This window comes from Agelaius phoeniceus, chromosome 3, assembly GCF_051311805.1.
Source record: "Agelaius phoeniceus isolate bAgePho1 chromosome 3, bAgePho1.hap1, whole genome shotgun sequence".
In the NCBI taxonomy this organism is placed as follows: Eukaryota; Metazoa; Chordata; class Aves; order Passeriformes; family Icteridae; genus Agelaius; species Agelaius phoeniceus.
In genome coordinates, this window is record NC_135267.1 from 73,312,797 (window position 1) to 73,325,682 (window position 12,886).

Below are 12,886 nucleotides of genomic sequence, written 5' to 3' on the forward strand. Positions count from 1 at the left end.
AGCAACAAACAAGGACAAAATGCCAAGGGGCCTAGATTCACTCCTCTCAGGCACAGAACACCTACTGCTCTGATTGGCATCTTTAAAAATGTCCTGCACTATTGAACTTCAGGTAACCAAAGCATCTGATGGAGGGACACTATGGATGTCACCGCTGTGTGCCTTTTAACTTCTTCAAGGTTCGCTAAAACATGATAGAAACATTCCTCCATTTCTTTGGTCATACTGTAGGACCAAAGGGACTCCAGACTTCACAAATTTATTATCTTATTTTCATGCGCTAGTTATTTTGTGTAGAATAAAGGTGCTCTCAAAAAAGCACAAAAGCACTACTACACATTCTAGAAAGATTTTTGTATGCTGGGAGTGAGCTTAGTACAGCAACAGTCTTTGGTGCCCCGTGATGATGGCTCCTGGTGTTCTGGAAATCTGGATATACTAAAAAATGGGGATTTTGACACACTGGTTTGCACAGTCTCATCAAAAAACTTATTCTTTTCCTAGGTCTTTCATGCCAAGGGAGGCTGTGCTTTCCTCAAGGACCATGAGAATGGGCCCAGCTCTGTCTCCTAGTCCTTTGGGCAGGGTTCATGACAGCTTCCCTGGGTAATTATCAGGAACATTTAATTATTCTTCCTTGGTGGCATCATATCCCACTGCTTGGAAAATTATTATTTAAGGCAGTTAGACATCTAAGAGCAGAGAACTGTGCTCTGTCACTTTGCAGGACCAGCAGAATTTTGCATTGTGAGTTAGAACTATGTCTGCACTCAAGGACTAAGGAATTGTCTTAAGGACAATACATTAATACCTGAAAAATTCTGGAGTCTGCACATAATGCAGGTCCCAGAGGCCTTAGTCTCCTCAGCAGAGTGAGGTTTGCCAAAACACATCATCTGCTGCTGGTGAACAGCAATGGCAAAAAGCAGTGGAGTCCCACTCCAGCTGTTGGACTGGAAAGTTTGGGAGCAGGAATTGTAGTAACACCACTTAGCCTGTAGCCATTACCTGTTGAACTGCTGGCTGATGCCAATGATTGCCATCCAGAAAAAAAAATCCATAGCAGTGTATTACTCAGTTGGTGTTAATGAGCCTTGAATAATCAAAATTTTCAAGTTAATTAGGCTGTCTCCATCCCTGGGCTTGTACCACAGCATCCTGCCTCTACAGAACTGAAATACAGTCTTGTCCTGTGTTATCCATGGGCTTCCCAGCTTGTTTTGTAAAGACATCAACAGTGGGGAAGGAGAGAAAACACTGTGACTCCTGTTTAGATAGTGCTGTGTTCCAAAGTTATGGTCATCAGGTCCATATTCAGATAAGTAAACAAAGAGATCAAGGACTGCTCTCTGGCACTGAGGACAAGGGCCCAGTGCAGCCCACACTAGCCTGGCCAAACTCCCCTTTCTAGGACACCAGAAGAGCTGCCTCCAAATTTCCTGTTGGGAATGACCTGGGACAGACAGCATTTAATTATGCCTCCTTTTTTCTAACAAAGCTCTTGGATCTAAATCTCCTTTCATAATGGTGTAAGCTGATACCATAGAGCATGAGCACAGGAAACAATGAATAAAGCCTTGTTCTCCTGTGACACAAGCAAGTTTGTCTTCTTCAGGAAAAATATTTTTATTTCATTTTGATTTCCCACCATTTTTTTTCAGTTTTGCAATTAGCAAAAATCATTAGCATTATTAAAATGCAATGCACAGAATGCTCTCAAATGAGTGATGACTGGTTGTATCATCCAACATCTTGCCCTTGCTTTTTGTTACATGACAGCATAAATCAGCGAAATCACTATATAAAACCAGTGTGAGATCAGAATCGAGTCTGTGCGTGGTGAACATTATTAAAGGAGGAAGAACTTAAAAAAATTCTTCCTTCCCATCATATCACACAACATCATTTGCCAAACAACATGCCATGCTGCCTTCAGGCATATAATTAATGCCAATGCAATTGCAATAAAGCTTACAAAGCACAGCCCGGGTCTCCCTGGAGAGTTAACAACCACAACGAGCAAAGCCTAAATGATGCTGTTTTTCATTTTTCAGTCACCAGAGACTTCCAGCCTTTTCCTCATTTCTGAGCATTAATCTTTATTTCTTTTCCAGAGTAATGATATTTCTCAGCAGTGCATAATCTTATCAGCTGGCTACATCCACAAGACATGGAGTGTTGATATCAGCTGTCTCGTTGAAAGGATTTTGCCTTGAAGTGCCACTTCCATTTCCCTTTTTTCAATTTGCTTCTTCTCTTATTTGCATACTGTTGTACAATTTGTTGTGATCTGGGTTTTCTCTGCTCTTTTGCTGGAGCTAAGGGCTTTGGTTCAAAGTTATCTAAGGTGTTCTGTGTGTCTTTTATGCACAGCACTAGGTGTAAGTCACTTTGTGACTGGGATAGTAACTAATCATGGCTAGAACCAGCTGGAACATTGGTTTCAATACAGACAGGAGCAACAGTGAGCCTAGATGTATACTGAAACATGGGTTAGATTCAAATACTTTAACAGTAGCAGAACTCTCAGGGCCCAAATTCTCAGTGCAGTGGTTGGATATGGATGTAACTGTTGTGTCTCTGAAGTCTGAAGGACAAGAAGTAAAAAAAGTCTTTTCCCTCTGAATCTTTGGGGGTGTGTGAGGGCATTAATAGTCCATTAATATGAAATTAATAGGCATTAATTTCATATTTGAGTCAATGAAATATGTTTCATTAACCATAGACTAAATCATGTGTGGCTATTCTTGTTTTTCCCTCATTTTTCAGCATGCTTATGAGAAAACTCTCATGACCTTTCAAGAAGTGATTCTTACAAAGGCTTCTAATAAAAATCTCCTAGCTGCTGTTTCCTGGGGAGCCCTGCATATGCACTGGAGACCAGTAGGGAACCAGGCTCTTAAATCTTTGGTGGTGCAGCTCCATGGAAATGAATACAAATTCAGTATGTTTTGTACTGTCAGCAAGATCTGACTTGATGCAAGACACCAGAAGTGCAGTGAAGCTTAATGTGTTAGGGCATTAATTGAGCATGTGCAGGTGGTGAGACAAATATCCTTGTTTCACAGGATACATGAATTTTAAAGGAGCCAGTGAACTGCTGTTTTTTACAGCACTATCCTCTGTCCATCCCTGGAGGCAGAAAACAAGATGTGATGAGCCAAAAGTCTGATCTGGGGTGACAGATCCATCTTTACCATGGGAAAAACAGACACTTCACTATGAAATGACATCATCTTTAATAGCATGGGATCTGTCACCAGCAGCTGTAAACAGAAACTGATTTACAAGTCAAACAGCCTCCTTAGCCAGCAAGACTTGATTCAAATTTGCAACCCTAGACCATTTTAGAAGAGATCCTATAGTACCCTGACTTTTTGCCCCTCCTTTACTTAGGTTACCCAGCAAAGAACTTCTGCAGAGTCAGCATATATGTCCTTCTCAACAGGAGGTTTCTACTCTAAAATAAGTTACTCGAGAAAATGTCCCTGATGCTGAGGTTTTTAAAATTAAGGCTCACCTGATGCTGAGGTCTTTAAAATTAAAATTAAGGTGGGGGCCAGTCCTTCAACACCTAAGGCTCCTGCTCATTGCAAGCTGTGCCATATGTAGTACTCTAGCATGACCCTGTTACGTGTGGTGACAAATATTCAACCCTGAGCACACACAGGCTTGAGTTCCAGCAGTTGAAGTTTGTGCTGTGGACTCCAGCCTCACACCTGCCTGGGGCTGGGAGCACAGCTTGTACACTCAGCATGCTGTGACACAGCCTGTCCCCTGCTGCAGGGCTCTACTGTCACGCTGTGCTGACCTGGCCTGCCAGCGCCTGGTGTCCCTCCTGTACAGTCACCAAGGGAGACACTGGCAGGGATGCTGCCTTGCAATTGCAAGAACTGCCCCATAAATTATCCTACGAGTCATCCTGAAAATCACCCTACAAGCCAGCCTGCCCCCAAGGGGCCACCAAGGGCTATTGGCCCTTTGAACCGGAGCTGTCTGATGCATCCCCCACTGTGATGCCCCACGCACAGCACCGAGGGGGATGCTCAACACAAATGTGTTACAGCAGCTCGCTGAGAATGTGCTAGTGTGCAGATATGAGAAAATTGTCATCATAAGACAAGTTGCCAATTATATCAATGTTTTATTGTACTGGAGCCTTCCAACTGAGCAATCGTAGTGCTGTAGGAGTGGCTTCATTTATTTTAGCTTAAGTCCCTCTAAATTTGACATGACAAGAAACAGCATAGGGCTTCTCATATTAAAATAGCTTACATTACTAGATTGCCATAAACTTACACCTGAAATTATAGCAAATGTATTTGCATTAAAGGAAGACTCCAAAATCAAATATTTTTAGATTTTATTTATATTCTCACAAAGAGGCTTATTAAATAAACTCTAAAGAAAACCAGAAGGCAGATGACCCTTTACAGAAGATTGTTACTGATGATCTCTACCGGTTAGGAGGATACAAGTAGAGAGTTTAAGCAGTGCTGGTGCTGCAGTTGAATTTTGAAACACTGCCACCTCATGTCAGTTTAGCAAGATGCTAGAACCTAGGCCAGCTTCCCAGTACTTTCCCCCTGCTGTTCGCCTGGCAGCATACAGCAGAGCAGCCTCACTCCCAGGGGCACTGTTGTCCACATTATTGTTGTTATTTTTTAATTGAAAATTCACTTTATGTTCTTAACACTAGGGGCAACGTCAGTTTATGCTCACTTTAGGAGGTATAATTCTCTCTTCACCTTGTGTAGTCACCTGCTTGGTCCACTCTTCAGGCTCCCTGAGACAGCCTGGCACCTGCAATCCTCCAAATGTGACGTGCAAGGACCCCAGTGAGCCTTGAAGTGCTCCTGTGGCTCCTGTGAGTAGTAGTGGGGACAACTCCTTTGGCTGGCTGGCTCATTCCCTGCCCTGGGGACTGCAGCCATACCCAAGTGCCAGCTGGTTGTGCATAACCAGTAAGTGGCTTGTGGGATACAGGAACGGAGAAATCCATCCAAAGAGAAATGGGCTGAGTGTAGGTAAATAAAACCTGCAGGAGCCATGAGACAGCTCTGGGGAGCTGCACAGCACACAGAAAAGTTGGCAGATTAGGATGTACTTAAAAAAAACAACCTCAGGCTCTGTCCCACGCCTAACATCCCCAGCTAGGCAACAAATCCAGAATAAAAGTGTACATAAACAGCCTTGGAAGTGTTGTCAACAGCCTGAAGGTGGGCATTAAGGAGAAAGCAGCATCTTAATGCTGAATGGAGGTGTTTAAAATCTGCCTTAAATTAGGGAGATGATTATACAGATCAGGTGTTGGACAGCCTCATCTCCTGGAAGGCTGCATTTTCCAGTCACCACACACTTTTCAGAGAGTCCCCATGGATGGAACTCCCTCATTCTCAGACTGATGGAGACTCCTGCATCAACAGTAAGTGTGGTTGAAGATAATTCTCTGCTGTCTTTTTGACAGTAGATTATCAGAAAAAGCAGAACAAGAACAAAAACCTAATTTCCAGAATGGCAGCTTGCAGATACTCATGTTTGAAATCCTGTGGCTGCATATATATTTAAGTGTAGTTAATACCTTGCCTGGACAAATAGGTTTCCCTGCTGCAAGGAGACAGGCCTCCTGTGCAGGTGTGCAGAAGTTCCTTTTGCACAGTGGAAACATCTGGTAGTAGGTGTATTAATTAAAGCAGAACCTGAGCTGGGAGGAGAGGAAGGAGACAAGGATAGGAAGGAAGTAAAGCCAGCAATTAGGCCCAGAGAGCTGTTACTGTGCAAGCTGAAGTGGGAGGAGAGGGGGTGAAACTGTTTGTTTGGATTGTCACAAAGAAGAGAAAACAGAAGCCATGGCAGAGGGGGAGAGACAATACATACAGATGAGTTCGAGTATTATGTGTACCAGTTTTGAGATGGAAATAGCTCACATCAGACCATAACTTCTCTATTAACTCATTGTGGTGCCATCCCATTTTCAAAGACAGGAGAAGAGTGACAATCCCAGCTTCAAGGCAAGCCCTGGTGCTCTTTAGGCTATGCATACACATGCATGTGCACCATGCACACACAAGGACACAACAAGCACACTCAGGCACACCCTGTGATGGGAAAATGTTCAGAATTACATCCAGCACCTCAAGGAACCAAGGGATTACAGATTTGACCATGAAAATACACCTGTGCAGCCCTGCACTGATATTGAAAATCTATACCCAGCAGTCACTTGGTAGACACCAGCCCTTGCCAAGCAGAGGTGCTGTATATTTACCTCTTGAATTGCAATTCTGCTCACCTTTGCTGTGTATTTGCATATATCCTCTCCACCTTAGTGTGTAACAGTTCATTTTGGGCAACATTTCCTAAAGATCCTGTGAAATATCTTTTTCCTTCCTATTACAAAACATTTGTGAATTTCTTAAGTTTCTAGATCAAAGCTATTGGAGTGAGTCCAGGAAAAGTGTGGCCTTTTTTTTAGCCAGTGTCTGTATATCAATCAGCAGGTTACCAAAGGTTTCTGAATGAAATGGTATTGCTGCTTGGAAGGACATCCATAAGTTATCAAACATTTCAGCACAGGAAGAAGGAAGCAAAGAGTGACTCAAATCCAATCCAGGATTTCTTGGTTTTAGTAAGAGAGAACCAAATTTCTTCACAACTTTGCCAAAACCCCTGATTGAAGGTACATGGAAACACATGTTGTACCTCACTGTGAGCTGTCCCTGAAGTCCATGAAGACATCCTCATAAGGTGTTTGTGGTCTTTGGCTTGGATACAAAACCCATATGAAGTACTGATTGGAAAAAAGACTGCAGAACTCAGTAGAGAAATTAAACCCCACCAGGGCAGGATAATAGGTCAATCGAGCTAAATTGGGTGCAAAGTTCTCCAAAATGTAGGTTGAAGAGAAGTTTTTTATTCTTTGACAAAAAGACTCTAAAAACTTTGGGGGCAGGTCCAACTTACCTCAACATTTGTGAGACATTTGCTTGTAGGATCCTGTCTCACATTCATCCTAAGCAGAAGGAAGGGGAGTACTGAGAGAAAGGGTCCTTTCAGTAGTCTAGTCAGTGGTGCTGAGCACAAGTTAAAGCAAACTGCAAATTTGAACCAGATACACATTTTGTGTTCAAGCTTGAAATTAAATTTCTCCCATGCTAAGTTTTAGCATCCAGGTCTTCCAAATGTGAAATAAACTACATTAACTGAGCCAAGAAATTCAAATAAGACACCCTTCTCATGCCAGGCTGGTACTGATGATAGGAGAAACTGGTTGCACAGGACAGGTTTGCTTTGTACTCCCTGCAACTAATAGAATAAAGGCCTAGCTATAGCAGCATTTGAGATAATGACAGAGGTAAAATTCCCAAAGCTGTAGCTGAAGAATGTCTTTCTCTTTTTATGCTAGGACTAAGTTAGCCTTATAGAAACCAAGCTGGAACTTGTTGGAGGCTCCATCTACAACCCAGACCAAAATGCTTTTCCCCCACCCGGTTCATAGGAGTTCAGATAAGGATCTCCTATTTCTGTCTTTAAGCCTAGAGCTGATTGCTGTCAGTCTCATTAAATGTGCAACATGCTCAAGAACTTGTCCAGGGCAGAATGTTGCCATAGGGTAAAATCTGAGTATAAGAGCTCCAAACATCCAGGGCAGAGGAAAGCAGGCTTTGCGGTGAGGCCTCCCTGAAAACAATAATAAAAAGGTAATCTTCCTTCCTTCCTTCCTTTCTTCCTTCCCATAAAATAAAGGAACAAATGGTATCTGCAGTGCTGACAGAACTTGCTGTTTGCCAAGGCTGAGGTATAGCCATTGGCTGTTTATCTAATCCAGATAAATAAGCAGATATCAGAGTAAAGGTCAATGAAGTATTTGTCCTCTCCCTAAATTACACAAGAGTGTGTCCTCATGCAGATCATCGTACTTACCCTGGCTTGTGTCTTAGCTCATTCCTTTCATCCCAGAAGTGAATAATCCTGCTTTTGACACGTAGGGTAGTGAACAAAGTTCAAGTGGAGATACAAAGAGGGAGAGCTCCCTAATGTTGTCATGGGAAAAGGGCTGCTGGCCAAAACAATGGTGTCAGGAGCATGTGTGCATATTCAAAAAGCACATTTTACAAATCCATGGATTTATATTCAGAGAATGTCAGAAAGCAAACACAGAAAACCCTTCCACAGAGTTCACCCAAATATGTGGCCCAGCATACTCCAGGAGGAGGGAGAGGACTGGGAGGGAGGAGATTTATGTGACTGAAAAAGCTTTTTTCTTTAGTGCACGGCCATACTAAATACAAAAGGCATGATTAAGAGGCATGGAAGAATATGAAGAAATCCCTTTGGAGCAGTTAGAGGTCAAACACTGTTTCCTTGGACACGAATCCAAATACAGGGTGCACTCTAGTGAATGTGTGTGTGGATGTGGTCCACTGGCTCTGCATTGGCAAATGTGGCTGGACACAAATGCCAATGTGTCCCTCACACTCTTTGAGAGAGTCCTCCTGGGCTACCACAGTGCATTGTTCTGTTTCTTCCTCACACCACAGGGAAGTTTTCCATGGAAATCTCTACATTGAACAGGACATGGAAAAAATTATTCTTAGCTTTTATCTGAAAAATGCCACTGTGCCCTGAGGCCTGACTTGCAGCTGGAGCTCTGCCATGCAAAGCATCACACCACATGGAACAAATACCTATTCCGGCTTTTGGTATCACTCTCTACCTCTGAGGAAGAGTCACTCCCAGACACTCATGCTCCTCCTGCTCAAGATGAGAGTCCTCAGGAAGGCTCAGGACTCCAGCACAAGCTCTGCTCCAGGACATGTGTTTGTGACCCCATATTCTGGCTTTGCCTCTTCTCTCTTCAGTATCTATGACTTCCCAGGCCCTCATTAGGAGAAAAAAAAAAAAAAAGGTAGCTTCTTCTTGCCTCTCTGACTTTACACAGTGAATTTCCACCTGCAGCTGGCTCCATTCCTTGTATTACATCACTAGAAGGTGGGATAATACAAATACAGTCTATCTTCATATGGTGCAAAGACATTTGGAACAGTAAGCTTTACCAAACTTCCTCCACTCATCTTTAGGAACTCCAAGCTTGGAAAGCCAGATGTTCAGGTGTATAATTCAGGCACAAGGCAGGTGGAGTGAATTAAAATCAGTGTGGGAAAGAATCAGGATTCTTATTACAATGAATGAGAGAAAGCTGAAAACTGTGGCTCAAATCCTCAAGCACTTGTGCTTTGATATAACTGAAACCTCACAGGAAATCCTGGGTCAAAATAGAAGAAATAGATAATTTATGTCATTCCTAACATGTCCACGTCCTCCCCCAGCACACACCTGTCATTTACATTTGTTGTGGACTTTACTCAGACAACTTATTTTTCCTTGCAAGATTCTATGATGTTTTCTGTTTCTTTGCTTGAGAAATAAGAATACACACAACAACAGAAATGTCAGATAGAAATGAATAGAAACAAAAATAGACTTCATTAAAAATTATTATGTACTCACAGCAAGAAGTTATCACAGACCAGTAACTTCAGGGAGGATGAAAAATGGTAGAGCAGTTACATGTTGCCAGTTGAACAGATGTAGTTGCTCTAAGAACCAAAATCTGCAAGACACACCAGAGCTGTTACAATAACACTAACTAGGAACAGTCTTCTCCCCTAAGAAAGAAGACAAGAAATCACTGGCTACTTTTTTTCTGTAAAAGGTCCTGCTACAGAAACACCCACATTCCAGAGGTGTGCTGGTGGCCTAAAGCCAGCAGGATCTGCAGGTGTCAGGTGATGTCTGTGTAGTGGATGCACTAAGGTGCTGAGTTCTTCCAGCAGGTGGGATGCTCAGCATGTGCCGTGGTCAAGAAAATACAACTTCCACCAGAAAACAACTTTGTAAAGTGAGAAGCTTGCCCTCTCTGCCCATCTGACCCACACCCAGACTTTGGAACAGTTATCTGTCAAAAGCCACCGCACTTCTTCCTCTACTTGCTGTAAATAACCCATCCTTTGCCCCAAGTATCTGCCTGGATTATTCAGATCCCTCGCAGTGCCCAAGAGTGCCCAGTATCCCAAAGCTGGCCCCCTGCAATACCTCTTGCAGGCTCATGTGAGAGCAAGTCGTCGCTCAGTCCCCAAAGAGAAAAGCTGTGCTCCTGGGCTGTCAAGAACACATCTCTCATACAGCGGAGTAGAAAAATAACCCACTAGAAAATCAAAGCCTTTTCTTTTACCAAGTAACACTTCCCACTACAGCTGATTCAAGACAATTGCTGAGTTATTTGTGGAAGGTGTTTTTTATGTCCTGCACTGTGGCAGCTGCCCCTTCTTTTCTTTTTCCAAGTCTGATTTCTGGCCAGCCAAGGAGTGGGAGACCCTAGAGGAGCAGGTTTCATGTGCTTTCCCACAGCCTCACTTCTGAGGAATTACTAACATTGACTAAATACAACCACTTTGTGGATTTCACAGACACATGTGTTGTATATGCTTTCACAAAGCCTAGAAAAATTTACTACTCGGATTTTCAAACTTTCTCTTAATTAGTAAAATTGCATGAAAGAAGAGGTAGGTTGTGGTTCAAGGTTTTTCTCCATTTGCACATAAAGAAGTTATTAATTATGTACAATCAAAAAATATCTTTACATTTCAGAAAGCAAGACCCAGAAGATTTGTGAAGGACATTCTGTTTAGGACACTTACATTTAACAAGAGGGATTGAGGTAGCAGCCTTTTTGTCCTTAATAAATACAATGTCATTAGACAATTTTCAGTTCATTAGGATGCTAACGAGGGAGTACTAAGTTGATAATATACTTACAATTTTTCTACTTGAAAATGAAGTGCTGTTAGAAGAGATATGTATGTAATTATATGCATCCACACAGGGAGTTCTGTATGGTTTGTAAATAGACAAGGCAAGCCTGTCCTTTAAAAGCAGCTTCTGGCCATAGCTGAGGCATTGTTGGAACAAAACTTTGGGAGAATTTTCAGGGGTATTTGAGGAACTTTTCTTTAGAGGTAATAACAATAACAATAATGATTCCTAATTCCAACTATAGGGGCCAGATGCCTGGAAGACCAGCATAAATTACTTGTTTTCTATTAACCTTATTTTTCAGAAGGATGGATCAAATTAATCATACTATTCAAACAGCAGTGAGGAAACCAATGACTGCAAGCACAGGGTATTGGTCCAGGGAGAGTGAGATAATTAATTGCAGTTGCTATAATCTGACTTGAGCACACCTGCTAAACCCAAGAAGCCAAAGCAATATTTATTTTGACACATTTTTGTGGGAGAATGCTTGGAAAGCTAAGGATTTGTAACATTACCAGTTTGTGTAGTTTGAAGTATGAAATGTCCACAAATTATTGAATTTCACTGAGTTGTTAATATGTGAGACATACATGTGAGACATATCCAATTAGGGCTATTAAAAGCAAGTGCTGTGGATGCAGTTTCCAGTGTTAATTAATTGAAATAGTATCATTTGGAGAATGCCCCTCTCAGAAGCTGCCTCAGCCAGCCTAGTCCCTACACACTGTGATTTACAGCCACTTGGCCTGGAGGTGTGGAAATTCTGAAGAGTGAATTACTGCTGCAAACTTATTCTTCAGCAGTGAAATTAGATTATAATTTTATACAATTTGTTAGGAATGAAATAAAGAAATAATATTCTTTTAATGATGTGGGTTTAGAATGTTGTAAGGAGTTGCAAATTGAAGCCCAAAGGATTTCTGTGATGATTACTTGAAGCAATCAGTGGGTAGCCTAAGTTTATTTAATTTCATTGAATCATAGAATAGCTTGGGTTGGAAGGGACTTTTGAATATCATCTAGTCCAACTGCCTTGTTCAATGGTTGCTGTGAAGATCAAAGTCACCAAGGGGGGGGAAAAAAGAATCTAGACTTTGGAATGTACATGTTCAGCATGAGCTGGGGCAAGGGAGGGGCTTCCTACATTTTGCCAAATACAAAGAACATGTATTAAGAGCCTATACATTGTGAAATACTTGAAAGAGCCTGAAACATGAAAAAGATCCTCATTATTGGAAAACCTGAGGGGCAGGTTTTCTTTTAACCCTACAAAAGGTTTGAGGCAAAACCACCAAGACATCCAGTAGGTGCTCTTTGAACAAAACTCTCATTTTAGATTGGTTTTGAGTTATACAATCCACTTTTTAAAAAATATTTTTAGATAGGAGAACCTGTTGTATAAATTTCTGTTTAAGAAGAACCTTTTCTGAAAATTATTCAGCAAAGTTTTATGTATAAAATACTTCACATAAATATGTAAAATACTTCACACTTACATACTTTGTCACAAAAGACAAAGTTGTAATGGATTCAGTTTATAATACACCATCTGAATAATGAAAGGGGATTAGAATAATTATTCAGGCAAATATAAATGGACAGGGAAATAAATCACTTACTTAGTTGACAATAGCTAAGATAATATATTAAAGTTTTACAACTTAAGAATGAAAGCTCGCTTTCTAATTTTATTACTTATTTAAATAATTTAAAATATAATTACACAGTTTTATTATCTGCCATGTTGTTGCAGCTCATAATTTAAGAATTATTTGCATTTTGGCAACCTCTCTGCTTTATACATGATTCTTGTTGTTGGGACAAGATCCTGTCTGTGACATTGTGGAGTTTCTACCTGTTCATGAGACACTAATATTTTTGCATGATCATCCATTTATGGTCATTTTAAAACCAGCATATTTAAGAACAAGGACTAATTCAAAGCCTCTCTTTTCAGTGACTAGCAGGAAGATACAAGCATTGTTCTCCAGCTTGAATTTTATATAAAATCTGCTGGGTTTAGAGGGCAACTAAAAGACAAGCTGTGCAAACCAATTATAAGAAAATT